This window comes from Monodelphis domestica, chromosome 3 (assembly GCF_027887165.1).
Source record: "Monodelphis domestica isolate mMonDom1 chromosome 3, mMonDom1.pri, whole genome shotgun sequence".
Taxonomy (NCBI): domain Eukaryota; kingdom Metazoa; phylum Chordata; class Mammalia; order Didelphimorphia; family Didelphidae; genus Monodelphis; species Monodelphis domestica.
Window position 1 is genome coordinate 489886342 of NC_077229.1, and position 16364 is coordinate 489902705.

Consider the following 16364-nt stretch of genomic DNA (forward strand, 5'->3'; position numbering starts at 1 on the left):
TGGTTTCCCCTTCTTTGACTTGTCAGCAGCCACTCATCATCATTTCTCTCAAGTCGCAGAGGTAGTGAGGTATCCTTTTCCTCTTCTCGTCTCATGATTTCGCCTTAGTTTTGTTGGCGGACGTCCATGTGCGTCGATGTTTAAGGCTTTGGGCTCTTCTCGAGCTTTGACATGTGCCCTGCTCTCTTGCAATGCTATGTGTCACCTTGTCAGCTGTAGCTGCTCCAAATCTTTTTGGCCCCTTTTGATGGGCAGGTTGCCTGAGACACCATCTTCATCTTTTCATCAAGGATCACTCATCTCTGATATGGTCAGGGTCTTGTAGCCCTGCCTGGTCAGGGTTAGTGCTGATTGACAGTTTTCTGTGAGAGAGGACTGAAACGGAATTTGAGCATCTTTTTTTCCTAAACCTTGATGTTGAAAAAGATGGAGAGCCCAATATTGTACGGCTTCGTCATGGGTTGTCTTGTTTTTGTTCTTTTGTAACATGCCCAGCCTCCCGAACCCCGAGGTTGCCCCTTTTAGGCACCACAGGTTTATTTTCCCATTCTTCCATTGCTCAGGAATTTGCGGAATCTGCCAGGCAAATTGCCTGTGTTGCGTAGAGAGCCTAGTGTTGGATTTGGGCAAGAAGACCTTGGGTGGAAATCTCGTCTAACATTTCCCTGCATCAAGGCAGCCTCTGATTGAGAGTGGAAAGGGCCCTTATTGGTCAAGCAATTCCACCCCACCCCCACTCAGGCCAAAAGCTTTGAAATGGCTTGCACAAATACTCTATCACTTCTGCTTTCCTGTAGCCTCGCTAAATATCCTTGGAGGTTCACTCGTTTTTAAGGTCCCTCTCAATTGTTGTCCTCAGCGACAAGAATCCTGGAACTGAGAAGCAGTTTCTATGTCAATTATCAAGGATGAAGCTCAGCTAACATAGGCAGAGCTTTAATTTCCTCTTTGCAACCCATGAGAGCATGTAGATTATTCCTTTTACAGTCATCATCAGCCAAACCAAGAAAACCAGAGGATGTGGGAAAGTGGGAAATGTCGTAATGATGGTAGTTCTTAACAAGCAACAGCCATGAAAGCCATATGGCCTATTGTGTATAGACCACGGCCTCAGATCGTTTTCAGCTATGTAACGCTGAGCACATAATCTCAATATTTGTAGACTTCTGGACCAACAGCTTCAGGGCAGCTAAGGGACTCAGTGGACAGAAAAGGCTTGGAGACAGGAGGTGTGCTGAGTTCCAAGGTGACTGGGGACAGGTCCTAGCTGTGTGACCCTGGTCAATTCTCTTTGCCACAATTGCCTAGGCGTTTTGCTTTGGCAAAGCCTTTGCTTTGGCCTTTGCTTTTGCTAGGCCGCTCTTCTGCCTGGCAACTAATACATAGTATTGAGTCTCAGACAGAAGGTAAGGGCTCAAAAATGGACACCCCCCCCCTCCGCAGCCCCCCACACACACCCAAGACATTGAATGCAAAGTCATTCTAATTTAGTTTAATGTGGACAATCATTTAAGGTAAAAGGAGGCCGGCTTTTTTCATCCCAATGTTTCTCTCATTAGCTTTGGTGGCTTTAAAAACAAATGCCTTCTATTCCTCTCCCATGTTCAGTGCATGCTGCAGTCATTGCCATCATTGAAGCCATTAAGAAGGGCATCGCAGGAGAGACTCTTGTAACTCTCAAGAATCCCAAAGCCGCTTTAAAGTCTGTGCATGATAACCTGGCTGCGAATTATCAAAAGGAACTTTGGGAAGCCATACAGCAGAAAGAAGCGAAGGTACTTTATTCGCTAATGATTAAACGTAAAACATAGTTAAGGGTGTTCCTTGGTGCTGGAAATAGAACAGTTGTCAGCTGATAAACAGTGACTACCAGGGAGATATTTGAAGTCTTACTTCTTAGTAGGAAACAAGCCAGGGCACAGAGAAGAGGATTTGAAAGTAGATAATGAGGTAAAAGAAGGTCTCAAATGCATGAGGAACTTGCAGTTTTGTCAAAGCTCACCAGAAAAGTACTAGGAGATATGGTTGCAATAGAAAGAATGGGGAGTCCTTTACTTTGCAACAGCTAGAAGGGTGCTGGTGAACCTATGGCTCGTGTGCCAAAGACGGCACCCAGAGACCTCTCCTTGGATGTGGGTGTGGAGGATGGTTCCTCTGCAGAGTTGCTTTCGTGCCTCTGAGTTCAGGGTAAACCTTCCCTTTGTCCCCCCTCTGTCTGGGCTTCGGGGCTGCTTGGCTTGGGGAAGGTGTTGGTGTATCCCCTCCCGTAGAGCAGAGGCCGCCCACAGCCCTGAAAAGATCTCCACTTTCTTCTGTCCTTCCCTGCCAGGTGGCAGTGTGGGGGGTGACCTCAGCCACCAAAGGGTAACCAGGCTCCCTCTGGCCCCTGCTCCCACCCCATGGGAATGGCAGCCCAATAGGCAGGCGGGACTGGGTGTAGGGGAAGGTCCCTGGCCTCAGGAGGTAGCTTTCTCCAGGCATGGGCTGGCTGGGTGCTGGCCCCACTCCCAAATGGTGAGTGCGGGGACTGGGTCTCTGAGTTGACTACCCTCTGGGCTTGCGCCACCTGCTCAGCCCACGGCCAGGCAGCAGCCCCCTCACTCAGCCAGCCCCCAACGCAGCTGGGTGCAAGGGCAGGTCCCTATGGCTACAGGAGTTGGCTTGCCCAGGCTCCAGCCAGCTGGGTGCCCTCATCCCCCCCCAAAGCCCCTCTGTCCAATGTTGGGGAGAGGGATGTGACACTTTGTTGCAGTGTGGGCAGGGCAAAGCAGGGGATGGGGATCCGGGCACCAAGTCTGGAGGTGGGGTGGGGGAAGGCACCGCACAGTTCCCAAAAGTGTTTCCAAAAGTTTCCAAAAGACTCAACCATCACTGACCTAGAATCACTGCCCAACCCTAGTTTTCAAGGAATCCCCATGAGCTCCTCATGTTGTTCCTTGAGAAAATTCTCAATCCTCGCTATATTTGTCCTTAAACTTCTTCCTGCATGAAATCACAGGCATCAAAATGTGTGCTTCATGCAACAGTTTTTCAGTGACAAGGCTTAAGTTCCCTTCCTTGCCTTCCTCTCCCCCATATGGCCAGAACTTGCATCCAGGATTCGTTCTGTTCCCCCGAAAGCCCCAGATCATTCCTGCCTCCCATGATTAGATTTTTCTAGTTGGGATTGATGTGGGTGATAAAAGTCTCAGCTTTGTAGAATAAGCCCAGGCTATGAGCTCTGAGAGGATGATTACAAGAGAAAAGTAGCTCTCTGTAGAACTTTCTCTCCAAGTTGTATTGGAGGAGTGGCCAAGCAGTCCAGCATCTTTGCCAACAACATCCCAAATAGAAGCGTGCAGAACTAGACAGGAGAAACAATGGAAGGAGAAAAGAAATGTGGTTTTACAAACACTGTTCAAAAAGAACCAAAGTGCATTTTGATTCTGTAATCTATCGAGCCCATGTTGGACGTGAGAATCGGTGGCCCATTGGGAAAGGTATTCCCTGAAGGACTGAACTCTTGAAAGCCTGTTTGCTTTTGGGCTGCAACCATTGAAGTTGTTGTTTTTTCAGTATATCCTTTCTGAGGAGGAAAGAGATGCAAGGGAGGAGCTCCTGACCCAAGTTGAAATCCAAGGGAGCATCAACGAAGTCAACAGTAAGTGATGTCATTTTGTGAAGGAAGTGCGAGGTGATAGACTTTTGTTCCCTCAAGTCCCCTGAAGTTGTGTGGCATCCTTTTCCTCTTTCTGCCTTCTGCTTTTGACATTGTTTTTGTGGAGGACTTTCGTGCGAGTCCATTCATGAGGCTCGGGGGGCTTCTCATGGTTTGAAACCTCCCCAACTCCCGTGGGATGAAATCTGTGACCTTGTCCACTGTAGCTGCTCCGCAACTATTTGGCCCCTTTTGTTGTGCCGGAAGGCTGAGACACGCCATCTGCCCCTTTCCATCAAGGATCATTCATCTCTGATGTGGTCTAGGTATTGTAGACCTCTCCGTGGTCAGGGTAAGTGGTGATTGGCTAGGCTGGTGCTGCCCGGAAGAGTAGTGATCGTTAAACCCCCAATCCCTGAGCGATTCAAAGGGAAACACCAGCACTTACATAAAGTGTGATTCTGACTGTCATCTGACTGCCTCCTTGTCCTCCAGGGCTCGCTGCTGTCGATGAGATCAATGCTGTGATTCGGGAAGGTCATCCCAGTAACACCGTGATGGCACTCATGAAACCTGAGGCCCAGCTCCCGACCGTTCATCCCTTTGCTGCTGTTCTGTATCAGGATGAACTGTTCAACCTTCAGGAACAGAGCTCTTTGGTAAGTGCAGGAGGTCTGTGGCTGCATGAGTGACTCGGAGGCTGGAGCATTGCTTGGGAAGGGCAGAATCCACTTGAAAATGAGGTGTTGCTCTGAGATCATGGCAGAAGGGGAAGAAAGCTGCTGGGACTTTGCGGCCATCCATAGGATCTAGTTGCCCTTCACTTAAAGTAGTGATTCCCCAGAAAGCATAGGCACTGCGTCGTCCGGACTGCCATGACGGCTGGTCCCCTGGAGGGAGCATTGGACCGGGGGTCCTGCAGACTTCGGTTCCCGTGTGGCCTGGTTGCCTTTGGTAGCTGGCTGATCGCGAGCTTCTCGCCAATGGCCTAGCCCTTACTTACCACTTTTCTGACTTGGAAGCTCTCCTGAGCATTGATTCCAAGACAGAAGGGAAGGGATTGACCAAACAGACTGAGATGGACCAGTCAGTGAGGCAAGCAGGAGGAACACCGGCCCGGGGCGATACCCTGAAACGTTAGGGCCCTGTGACCTTACTGAAGGTCCCGAAGCCCCGTCGCCTAGGCCTTCGCATTCTTTTACCTTGGAAGCTAAGCACTCTATCGGTGTGACAAGAGAAGGTAAGGGTTGAAGAAAAAGCCTTTCTCTTTCTGCAAGCACTCTGTCGGGAGTAATAGCACAGCTACTTGCCAGCTTATCATCCCGTGTGGCCCTGATAGTCAGCTTGTCGAATTATCAGCTGTTGGCAATATTAGGGACTACACTGGCATTCCTTCTCATGCATCCATGTTCTTCTTCTCATCCACCTACCTATTGACTTCCTTTTCTTCAATTGTGACCATGGCACCTTTGGCAGCAAGGTGTTTCAAGCAGGTTTTTCGTTTTTGTGTTTCGTGGGGATTTTAAGAATTGATAGTTTGGGACTTACGGTTAAGATGGCGGCTTAGAGAAAGCTGAAGTTCAGATCTCCGGAAAACCCTTCCCGACCGATCTCAAACTAGAAGCTCCTAAGGCGCCGAAATTCAAAACGATCAACAGCACAGACCCTGGGAACCCTCCTCCTGGACCTGGACCCGGTTCAAAAGGTACGGCTCCCCTTAAAAGCCAGAACCCGAGATCCCTCGGACCTCAGGGGTAGGAGCGCAGAGTCCAAGGCTCCCGGAAGCGGCAGCCGCGCCAGGCTCAGAGAGCAGGGTCTGAGGAACAACAACCCTCAGGGTCTTCTACCCAAGTCCCAGTCCAGGTGAAAGTTACTGCCTGGGGCTTCCGCTGCAAAGAGCCGGTAGGTCAAAGAGCCGGTTGGTCCGGGTGAAAGTTACTGCCTGGGGCCTCCGCTGCAGAGAGCTGGTCAAAACAACAGCAATCCTCAGGGCGGGCAAGACAGCCTCACGGGCTGGATCCTGCTATCCAAGTCTCAGTGAAAGTCTGTGCTCTTGGAGCTTGGGGAAGCGGCAGCCCATCCCCCCGCAGGCCGAGGAAACAGCCTCACGGCCAGGGATTCTGAAGGCAACTTCCGGAAATCGAGCCAGGGGGAGAGTGTTGCCTCGTGGTCCGACCCTTCCATTCCAGTTCCAGTGAGGCATATTCAGTTTAACCCAGGGAACGCTCATAGAACCAACATCTGCCCAGGACTAAAGCCTCTGATCACCAGACAAAGACAAGAAAAGCCAATCCTCCACGTTCAGAGATGACAAATTCCACAGAAGCACAGAAGCCTCAAAATACCAAGAAAAATAAGAAGAAAGGGGCGACTCTGGACACATTCTATGGAGCCAAAATACAAAATACAGAGCAGATAGAAGAAGATATACAAGAAAATTCTCCAAAATCCTCCAAAGGAAATAGAAACTCTCCACAAACCCATGAAGAATTTGAATCAGAAAGGACCAAAAAGATGGAAGCCCTCTGGGAGGAAAAGTGGGAAATGATGCAAAAGAAATTCACGCATCTACAAAACCAGTTTGACCAAATTGTAAAAGAAAACCAGGCTTTAAAGCAAGAACTAATAAAGCAAAGCCAAAACACCAAGAAATTAGAAGAGAACATAAAATATCTCACCGACAAGGTGATAGATCTGGAAAACAGGGGGAGAAGAGAAAATTTAAGAATAATTGGACTCCCAGAAAAGCCAGAAATAAACACCAAACTGGACATGGTGATACAAGATATAATCAAAGAAAATTGCCCAGAGATTCTAGAACAAGGGGGCAATACATCCACTGACAGAGCTCACAGAACACCTTCTACACTAAACCCCCAAAAGACAACTCCCAGGAATGTAATTGCCAAATTCCAAAGCTATCAAACAAAAGAAAAAATCCTACAGGAAGCCAGAAAAAGACAATTTAGATATAAAGGAATGCCAATCAGGGTCACACAAGACCTTGCAAGTTCTACGCTGAACGATCGTAAGGCATGGAACATGATCTTCAGAAAGGCAAGAGAGCTGGGTCTCCAACCAAGAATCAGCTACCCAGCAAAACTGACTATATACTTCCAAGGGAAAGTATGGGCATTCAACAAAATAGAAGACTTCCAACTTTTTGCAAAGAAAAGACCAGAGCTCTGTGGAAAGTTTGATACCGAAAATCAAAGAGCAAGGAATACCTGAAAAGGTAAATATTAAGGAAAGGGGAAAATGTTATCTTCTTTTACTCAAACTCTCTTCTATAAGGACTACATTTATATCAACCTATGTATACTAATATGTGGGGAAAATGTAATGTATAAATAGGGGGTAAAGAAAGACCAAATAGAATAATGGTTCTCACACAAAGATTCACAGGGGAAGGGGAGGGGAAGAAAACTCCTATAAGAAGGAGAGGAAGAGAGGGGGGGGGGTTTACTTAAACCTCAATCTCAGGGAAATCAACTCTGAGAGGGAAAAACATCCAGATCCATTGGGATCTTGAATTCTATCTTACCCAACAAGGGTAAGGAGAAGGGAAAACCAAGGGGGGGAGGGGGAGAGGGAGAACAAAAAGGGAGGGAAAGAGAGGGGGGAGGGGGAGGGAACAAAAAGGGAGGGACTAAAAAGGGAAACATCAAGGGAGGGGACAAGGGGGACTGATTCAAAGTAAATCACTGGACTAAAAGGTAGAGCCGAAGAAGAAAAGGTTAGAATTAGGGAAGGCAATCAAAATGCCAGGGAGTCCACAAATGACAATCATAACTTTGAACGTGAATGGGATGAACTCACCCATAAAACGTAGACGAATAGCTGAATGGATTAGAATCCAAAACCCTACCATATGTTGTCTTCAAGAAACACACATGAGGCGGGTTGACACCCACAAGGTCAGAATTAAAGGATGGAGTAAGACCTTCTGGGCCTCAACTGATAGAAAGAAGGCAGGAGTGGTAATCATGATATCTGATAAAGCCAATGCAAAAATAGACCTGATCAAAAGGGATAGGGAAGGTAATTATATTTTGTTAAAAGGGACTCTAGGCAATGAGGAAATATCATTAATCAACATGTATGCACCAAATAATATAGCACCCAAATTTCTAATGGAGAAACTAGGAGAATTGAAGGAAGAAATAGACAATAAAACCATACTAGTGGGAGACTTAAACCAACCATTATCAAATTTAGATAAATCAAATCAAAAAATAAACAAGAAAGAGGTAAAAGAAGTGAATGAAATCTTAGAAAAATTAGAATTAATAGACATATGGAGAAAAATAAATAGGGATAAAAAGGAATACACCTCCTTCTCAGAACCACATGGCACATTCACAAAAATTGACCATACATTAGGTCACAGAAACATAGCACACAAATGCAAAAAAGCAGAAATAATGAATGCAGCCTTCTCAGATCACAAGGCAATAAAAATAATGATTAGTAATGGTACATGGAAAACCAAATCTAAAACCAATTGGAAATTAAACAATATGATACTCCAAAACCGTTTAGCTAAAGAAGAAATCATAGAAACAATTAATAATTTCATCAAGGAAAATGACAATGGCGAAACATCCTTTCAAACCTTTTGGGATGCAGCCAAAGCGGTAATCAGAGGCAAATTCATATCCCTGAAAGCTCATATTAACAAACAAGGGAGAGCAGAGATCAATCAATTGGAAATGCAATTGAAAAAACTCGAAAGCGATCAAATTAAAAACCCCCAGCAGAAAACCAAATTAGAAATCCTAAAAATTAAGGGAGAAATTAATAAAATCGAAAGTGATAGAACTATTGATTTAATAAATAAGACAAGAAGCTGGTACTTTGAAAAAACAAACAAAATAGACAAAGTACTGGTCAATCTAATTAAAAAAAGGAAGGAAGAAAAGCAAATTCACAGCATTAAAGATGAAAAGGGGGACAGCACCTCCAATGAGGAGGAAATTAAGGCAATCATTAGAAATTACTTTGCCCAATTATATGGCAATAAATACACCAATTTAGGAGAAATGGATGAATATATACAAAAATACAAACTGCCTAGACTAACAGAAGAGGAAATAGAATTCTTAAATAATCCCATATCAGAAATTGAAATCCATCAAGCCATCAAAGAACTTCCTAAGAAAAAATCCCCAGGGCCTGATGGATTCACCTGTGAATTCTATCAAACATTCAGAGAACAGTTAACCCCAATACTATACAAACTATTTGACATAATAAGCAAAGAGGGAGTTCTACCAAACTCCTTTTACGACACAAACATGGTACTGATTCCAAAACCAGGCAGGTCAAAAACAGAGAAAGAAAACTATAGACCAATCTCCCTAATGAATATAGATGCAAAAATTTTAAATAGGATACTAGCAAAAAGACTCCAGCAAGTGATCAGAAGGATCATTCACCATGATCAAGTAGGATTCATACCAGGGATGCAGGGCTGGTTCAACATTAGGAAAACCATCCACATAATTGACCACATCAACAAGCAAACTAGCAAGAACCACATGATTATCTCAATAGATGCAGAAAAAGCCTTTGATAAAATACAACACCCATTCCTATTAAAAACACTAGAAAGCATAGGAATAGAAGGGTCATTCCTAAAAATAATAAACAGTATATATCTAAAACCAACAGCTAATATCATCTGCAATGGGGATAAACTAGATGCATTCCCAATAAGATCAGGAGTGAAACAAGGATGCCCATTATCACCTCTACTATTTGACATTGTACTAGAAACACTAGCAGTAGCAATTAGAGAAGATAAAGAAATTGAAGGCATCAGAATAGGCAAGGAGGAGACCAAGTTATCACTCTTTGCGGATGACATGATGGTCTACTTAAAGAATCCTAGAGATTCAACCAAAAAGCTAATTGAAATAATCAACAACTTTAGCAAAGTTGCAGGATACAAAATAAACCCACATAAATCATCAGCTTTTCTATATATCTCCAACACAGCTCAGCAGCAAGAACTAGAAAGAGAAATCCCATTCAAAATCACCTTAGACAAAATAAAATACCTAGGAATCTACCTCCCAAGACAAACACAGGAACTATATGAACACAACTACAAAACACTCGCCACACAACTAAAACTAGACTTGAACAATTGGAAAAACATTAACTGCTCATGGATAGGACGAGCCAATATAATAAAAATGACCATCCTACCCAAACTTATTTATCTATTTAGTGCCATACCCATTGAACTACCAAAATACTTCTTCACTGATTTAGAAAAAACCATAACAAAGTTCATTTGGAAGAACAAAAGATCAAGGATATCCAGGGAAATAATGAAAAAAAACACATATGATGGGGGCCTTGCAGTCCCAGACCTCAAACTATATTACAAAGCAGCAGTCATCAAAACAATTTGGTACTGGCTAAGAAACAGAAAGGAAGATCAGTGGAATAGACTGGGGGAAAACGACCTCAGCAAGACAGTATACGATAAACCCAAAGATCCCAGCTTTTGGGACAAAAATCCACTATTCGATAAAAACTGCTGGGAAAATTGGAAGACAGCGTGGGAGAGACTAGGAATAGATCAACACCTCACACCCTACACCAAGATAAATTCAAAATGGGTGAGTGACTTAAACATAAAGAAGGAAACCATAAGTAAATTGGGTAAACACAGAATAGTATACATGTCAGACCTTTGGGAGGGGAAAGGCTTTAAAACCAAGCAAGATATAGAAAGAATCACAAAATGTAAAATAAATAATTTTGACTACATCAAACTAAAAAGCTTTTGTACAAACAAAACCAATATAACTAAAATCAGAAGGGAAACAACAAATTGGGAAAAAATCTTCATAGAAACCTCTGACAAAGGTTTAATTACTCATATTTATAATGAGCTAAATCAATTGTACAAAAAATCAAGCCATTCTCCAATTGATAAATGGGCAAGGGAAATGGATAGGCAGTTCTCAGATAAAGAAATCAAAACTATTAACAAGCACATGAAGAAGTGTTCTACATCTCTTATAATCAGAGAGATGCAAATCAAAACAACTCTGAGGTATCACCTCACACCTAGCAGATTGGCTAACATAACAGCAAAGGAAAGTAATGAATGCTGGAGGGGATGTGGCAAAGTAGGGACATTAATTCATTGCTGGTGGAGTTGTGAACTGATCCAACCATTCTGGAGGGCAATTTGGAACTATGCCCAAAGGGCGACAAAAGAATATCTACCCTTTGACCCAGCCATAGCACTGCTGGGTCTGTACCCCAAAGAGATAATGGACACAAAGACTTGTACAAAAATATTCATAGCTGCGCTCTTTGTGGTGGCCCAAAACTGGAAAACGAGGGGATGCCCATCAATTGGGGAATGGCTGAACAAACTGTGGTATATGTTGGTGATGGAATACTATTGTGCTCAAAGGAATAATAAAGTGGAGAAGTTCCATGGAGACTGGAACAACCTCCAGGAAGTGATGCAGAGCGAGAGGAGCAGAACCAGGAGAACATTGTACACAGAGACTAATACACTGTGGTATAATCGAACGTAATGGACTTCTCCATTAGGGGCGGTGTAATGTCCCTGAACAACTTTCAGGGATACAGGAGAAAAAAAACACCATTCATAAGCAAAGGATAAACTATGGGAGTGGAAACACCGAGAAAAAGCAACTGCCTGAATACAGAGGTTGAGGGGACATGACAGAGGATAGACTTTAAATGAACACTCTAATGCAAATACTATCAACAAAGCAATGGGTTCAAATCAAGAAAACATGTAATGCCCAGTGGACTTACGCGTCGGCTATGGGGGGTGGGGGGGAGGAAAAGAAAATGATCTATGTCTTTAACGAATAATGCTTGGAAATGATCAAATAAAATATATTATTAAAAAAAAAAAAGAATTGATAGTTTGTATAATGCCGTGACAATTCTCCTGAAGGACATATGTTTTGTTCCAGAACTACTTGGCCCCCGAGGAGCTGTCCACGACAGTAGAGAAGGTGTCAGCCATTGCTCTGCTTAACCAGGCGTTGGAAACCGAGGATCTTGAGTTGACCCAGGATCGTCTCAGAAATCCCTCAATTGACTTCAATAACCTGGATGAAGCACACTTGGAACGGTAAGGGATCCCTCATTCCTTTCAGCTCTTTGTCAGTGGTACCGGTGACATTCTGGAATCATTGGCTCCAGGGACCTGTAATCTCAAGGATGGAGTCCTTCCTGTCAAAGCCCTTTGGAAATGTTTTTGGTTTCCTGATCGGCCATATTCTAAGTTGTCATGAAGAGCTAAGAGTGCTCGTGTAGGTTGTCTTGGTTGTATTTGCTTTTCCGAAAAGGTGGATTTGTTCCTTTCAACTGTGGGGGATATAAGGGAAGCTGCCACCGTAACCTACACCTTTGCCATGCTTTCAGGTAGAGTGGCTACCTTGGGCTTTTTTTTTTCAGTAAGAGAGGTCCTGTGACAAGCTCAGGAAGAAGTCAGCAGGACCTGCTTTTGAGTCCTCTGTGGCCTGCGTGAGCCAGACCATGTTGAGCTCTCAGTGTTTAAGGAGCCTCTCTGCACTGGTAGATCTGATCACTGTCAGGCATCCTGCATTATCTCCAACCATCTGTCCCATCACCTACTCTAATAGGGGGCAAAACAGACATTGAGAAGAGGGGGCTTCCTTTTGCTATTTCCTTGGGACAGCCCTGAACAGGGTCCTAGCTGGCACGTGCCCATGTTCAGCTGCTGTTCCTTTCATTTGATGCTGCCAGAACTCACTCCTGGACAGCAAAGACACTGGAGCCATTAGTGCAGGATGGATGGATGTTCTAAACCAAAGTGAAAAGTTTGAGAAAGAAACATACCTGCATGTGGAAGAGGGCAAGGGCAGGATACTTTTTAGTCAGGCTCTACGGGATTGTCCTCATTTGTGTTGGTGCCCCCCCCGAGGGGAGATATTGCTGGTCCTCTCCCAGTGTTAACAGTTATAAAATGCCCCACTTTACCCCCCATCCCCTCACCGACCACCCTGAAGGTGAGCAAAAGCTCTCCAGAGGACAGATTTGTTAGCGGTTCCCTACCCCAGCCACCTCTGCACCAGAGAAGGAAGCTCAGGCTTAGATAGGTTTGTTGGCTTCGCCTATGATCCCATTGGTAGTAGATGGCCGATTAAGGATGAAAAACGAAAGGAAACCAAAATTACCCTTTGCTTTAAATCTTGGGATCTGTCTTAGGCTTTGGTTCTGAGGCCAAAGAGCAGTAAGGGCTAGAGAATGCAGGCGAAGTGACTTCTCCATGGTTAGGCAGCTAGGATGTGTCTGGGGTCCTCCTTGAATCGAAGACCTCCCGTCTCTCAGCCTGACTCTCAATACCCCAAGCCACCTAGAGTCAGGATTTTCATCCAGCTCTTCTGACTCCAAATTCCACAGTCAGAAGAATAAGGAAACCAACTGTGTGTAGAAAACCATGGCTCTGTGACTGCGATGGAGATAAACCTTTCCGACCTGAGACCACTTTGCCCCTTCTGGCCTTGACACTCTCAGAGTGGGATTAGCCAGGTCCACAAGGTCAGAGAGAAACTGCTTTTCTCTTGTCATCTCTGGTGGATTCTGCATGCCCAGAATCTCTTAGACCTGCAGGCCATCGAAATGACTCCCAGGCAAGTGGGGCCGTTCTTCAGCTCTCACTTGGACAACAGCAATGCCTTTTGTTTCTTCTTTTCCATGTTGTTAATCCCTCTCCTCCTGTCATTTCTATGACAGAAGAACAAGAAGGGTTGGGCAAGTGGGCGCTACGATTTACAGAGACTTTAATCCTGTCAGGGCAGGACAGCTACGCGAGACGTCCCTTCCCTGAGCCTTCCCTTTGTGGGCATGCCCCCATTTGGAAGTCATTTTCTGTGTGCTGTAAATAGCTGTCCAACCCTGTGTAAGTCCTACGGAGGTGCGGGTTCCTTGTGGTCAGAGGCTCTTTGGGGTGGCCATGGCGTCCTCTAGACACTCGAGTCCCCACAGGGCTTTTCCTTTTGCAACGTCATCGTTTTACACATGCTTCTCGGGTGAATGTCACGGAAGGGCGACAAACCCTGCTGCCTGCCTGTTCTCCTACTCTTCCCATAGGTCGCTCTCCCAGTGTCTGTCGTGTTTCGTCAACTGAAAGGGACATTTAAAGATAATGGATGTTTGGTTACTTTTGTCTTCCCCAGGTACGCTAGCAGGCTCATGTCCATCAAAAGGGAAGCCTCATCTCAAGGACAGGATAACCTGAGGCCGGACGAAATGCAGAATCAAATCGATAGGGTCAATGAGGAAATTCAAGAAGCTGAAATTCAAGCAGAAGAAAGTAAGTGCAGTCAGTTTGGTTTTGCAGAATGCTTGCGAATGTCGGTCTTCTGGATAATTGGAGGCTTGACCTTTAGCCAATGTTTTCCTCAATTTTTAACTCCAGTCCTATTTGGGGGTGCGGGGAACTTGTCCTAATGTGTCTTATTACATGATTTTTGTCTTAGTTCATGGAAAGTGAATCAATACAAATATTGGTTGCCAGGCAGCAGAGCGGTAAGGGCTGGGCAAGTGGAGTTCCATGACTTTTGCAAGGTTAGGAAAAGGTAGGAAAGTAAGTGATGCCGGATCTGAATCCAGGGCTTCTCAAGTCCAGGTTCCTCACTCTTATCCACAGCCACTGACCTTCCCCTCTAGATGATATCGAAAGGTGACTTTTTCATGGCAATGACTATAACTTCATCCTCTTGGCCGTGGCGCTCTGTTCATCATTTTGATCACAGATGATGATAGAAATGTAAATGATGCGGGATATTGGACTAAAGTCTTCCTCGGCCGAGGAAACATTCTGGAATAATGAGGAAATATCTGATGTGTGGCTCAGTGCGTAAAGTGCTGACTGCATAGTGAGGAAGGCTGGAGTTCAAGTCATGTCTCAGCTACTGCCTCGTGATATGCCCCTGGGCCAATGATTGAACCTCTGGCCGAGGTTCCTCCACGCCAATATGGGGGAAATAATAGTAGCTACCTCTCAGGGTTGTGGTCAGGATGAAAGGGAGATGATATTTATGCGGCACCGAGCAGCACATTGCGTGTCACCTAGTAGGGGCAGAATGTATTCTTGTTCCCTTTCCTTGAGTCAGTAACCTTAGATTCCTGCGAGGATCAAAATGGATCAAAATCAGGAGTCTGCATTTCTGGTCCCAGCTATGCCACTAAGGCCTTTGGGACTGTTGGAAAAATGATTTGTTCTCCATGGGCCTCAATTTCTTAATCTGTTTTGGAAGGGTTTTGCAGGACTTTGCAGCTCTCAGGTCCTCTGTGGGATATTTCCAGGTTTATGTTGTTATATTTGCCTTTCCCACCTCTCATCTTTGTAATGAAATCATCCCTGCCCTGGTTTCCCCTTCTTTGACTTGTCAGCAGCCACTCATCATCATTTCTCTCAAGTCTCAGAGGTTGTGAGGCATCCTTTTCCTCTTCTCGTCTCATGATTTCGCCGTAGTTTTGTTGGCGGACGTCCATGTGCGTCGATGTTTAAGACTTTGGGCTCTTCTCGAGCTTTGACATGTGCCCTGCTCTCTTGCAATGCTATGTGTCACCTTGTCAGCTGTAGCTGCTCCAAATCTTTTTGGCCCCTTTTGATGGGCAGGTTGCCTGAGACACCATCTTCATCTTTTCATCAAGGATCACTCATCTCTGATATGGTCAGGGTCTTGTAGCCCTGCCTGGTCAGGGTTAGTGCTGATTGACAGTTTTCTGTGAGACAGGACTGAAACGGAATTTGAGCATCTTTTTTTCCTAAACCTTGATGTTGAAAAAGATGGAGAGCCCAATATTGTACGGCTTCGTCATGGGTTGTCTTGTTTTTGTTCTTTTGTAACATGCCCAGCCTCCCGAACCCCGAGGATGCACCTTTTAGGCACCACAGGGTTATCTTCCCATTCTTCCATTGCTCAGGAATTTGCGGAATCTGCCAGGCCAATTGCCTGTGTTGCGTAGAGAGCCTAGTGTTGGATTTGGGCAAGAAGACCGTGGGTGAAATCCCGTCTAACATTTCCCTGCATCAAGGCAGCCTCTGATTGAGAGTGGAAAGGGCCCTTATTGGTCAAGCAATTCCACCCCACCCCCAACTCAGGCCAAAAGCTTTGAAATGGCTGGCACAAATACTCTATCGCTTCTGCTTTCCTGTAGCCTCCCTAAATATCCTTGGAGGTTCACTCGTTTTTAAGTTCCCTCTCAATTGTTGTCCTCAGCGACAAGAATCCTGGAACTGAGAAGCAGTTTCTATGTCAATTATCAAGGATGAAGCTCAGCTAACATAGGCAGAGCTTTAATTTCCTCTTTGCAACCCATGAGAGCATGTAGATTATTCCTTTTACAGTCATCATCAGCCAAACCAAGAAAACCAGAGGATGTAGGAAAGTGGGAAATGTCGTAATGATGGTAGTTCTTAACAAGCAACAGCCATGAAAGCCATATGGCCTATTGTGTATAGACCACGGCCTCAGATCGTTTTCAGCTATGTAACGCTGAGCACATAATCTCAATATTTGTAGACTTCTGGACCAACAGCTTCAGGGCAGCTAAGGGACTCAGTGGACAGAAAAGGCTTGGAGACAGGAGGTGTGCTGAGTTCCAAGGTGACTGGGGACAGGTTCTAGCTGTGTGACCCTGGTCAATTCTCTTTGCCACAATTGCCTAGGCCTTCCCGCTCTTC

The 16364-nt window shown here is 45.0% G+C and overlaps 1 long non-coding RNA gene across 1 annotated transcript in view; it reads left to right on the forward strand.

The window, feature by feature from the left end:
- Positions 1–16364, forward strand: part of LOC130458529 (uncharacterized) — a 54775-nt gene that overhangs the window by 12058 nt on the left and 26353 nt on the right. The window lies entirely within an intron of this gene.